Source organism: Phaethon lepturus, unplaced genomic scaffold, assembly GCF_000687285.1.
Source record: "Phaethon lepturus isolate BGI_N335 unplaced genomic scaffold, ASM68728v1 scaffold42416, whole genome shotgun sequence".
Taxonomy (NCBI): Eukaryota; Metazoa; Chordata; class Aves; order Phaethontiformes; family Phaethontidae; genus Phaethon; species Phaethon lepturus.
This window is the reverse complement of record NW_010547798.1, coordinates 8,557-9,952: the sequence shown is the minus strand read 5'-3', so window position 1 is coordinate 9,952 and position 1,396 is coordinate 8,557. Positions and strand designations below refer to the sequence as shown.

Genomic DNA, 1,396 nt, shown 5'->3' with positions numbered 1-1,396 from the left:
TCAGCAGGAATAGTCACTGTCTTGGTTTCAGCCAGGGTAGAGTTAATTTTCCTCACAGAAGCTAGTGTGAGACTATGTTTTGGATTTGGGATGAGAAAACGTTGATAAAATGCTGGTGTTTTGAGTTATTGCTAAGTAGTGAAGGACAGTCCAGCTTCTTGTGCTGGCCTGCTAGCAAGAAGGCTTGGGGTTCGGGAAGCTGGGAGGGGACACAGCTGGGACAGCTGACCCAGGCTGGCCAAAGAGATATTCCATACCATATGACATCATGCTCAGTATATAAAGCTGGGACAAAGAAGAGGGAGGGGTGGAGGGACATTTGGAGTGATGGCGTCTGTCTTCCCAAGAAACCATTATGCGTGATGGAGCCCTGCTTCCCTGGAGATGGCTGAACACCTGCCTGCCCATGGGGAGCAGTGAATGAATTCCCTATTTTGCTTTGCTTGTGTGTGCAGCTTTTGCTTTACCTATTAAACTGTCTTTATCTCAAACCATGAATTTCCTCATTTTTACTCTTCCAATTCTCTCCCCCATCCCACCATGGGGGAGTCAGTGAGAGGCTGCGTTGGTGCTTAGTTGCCAGCTGGGGCTAAACCATGACAGTCACACTCACTTTGAGTGCCACATTTCCCAGGAGCCATGTGACTTCTTTTTGCATTAGTTGTTTTTGCTTTGAGAAGGATCACCTTGTTCCTTCAGATGTGTTAATAAAAATTTCTGCCTTCTAGCTACGGACTGCTGCAGCCCAACTCAAATGCAACAGTAAATGCTGCAGCTCACAGAATCACAGAGCAGTTGAAGTTGAATGGGTCCTCTGGAGGCTGTCTTGTCCAAACCCCTTGCTCAAGCAGGGTAGCATACAGCAGGCTGCCTAGGACCATGATCCATAAACAGTACAAGGTTAACCCAGAACTTCCCCATTCTTTACAAAGGTCCCCAACCATAAGCCTGAGTCTCCACATGAGGCTTACAGACTACCTGCTTTCTAGAAAATAACGGTAGGACAAGTATAATGAGTGACACTTTAACTCTAGATGCTCATTAAAATAGTTACTATATGAAAACTGATGATTTAATGCTTCCCGTTGTCTTATTATTTCTCTTTAGATAGCCACTGGCCTGCTGATCACATTTGAGGCTTAAAGTTACGCAGCGAATTCCAGGTTTAGACATCTCCGTGACTGTTCTAAATATTCACAAATCATGAGCAGTTATTGATCCCACAGATGCCCTGTTTTACCAATACCACTGTAATTTCAGGCTTCTAGATAAAGATTTGGTTGCCTTTCATGAGGTACTTATATTTTAGAAATATTGGCTTGAGACAGCATTTCCAGCATTACTGTCTCTGCAGTCTGTTGGCTTTTCCAGTACACAGTGTGTTGTAACAGCCTTT

At 44.5% G+C, this 1,396-nt stretch overlaps 1 protein-coding gene across 1 annotated transcript in view; it reads left to right on the top strand.

Annotated features, from left to right (window-relative positions):
* LOC104622849 (A disintegrin and metalloproteinase with thrombospondin motifs 17-like) overlaps positions 1-1,396 on the top strand; it is a gene marked incomplete at its 5' end in the record, with an annotated part of 44,464 nt that overhangs the window by 40,736 nt on the left and 2,332 nt on the right. The gene's annotated exons all lie outside the window — the stretch shown is intronic.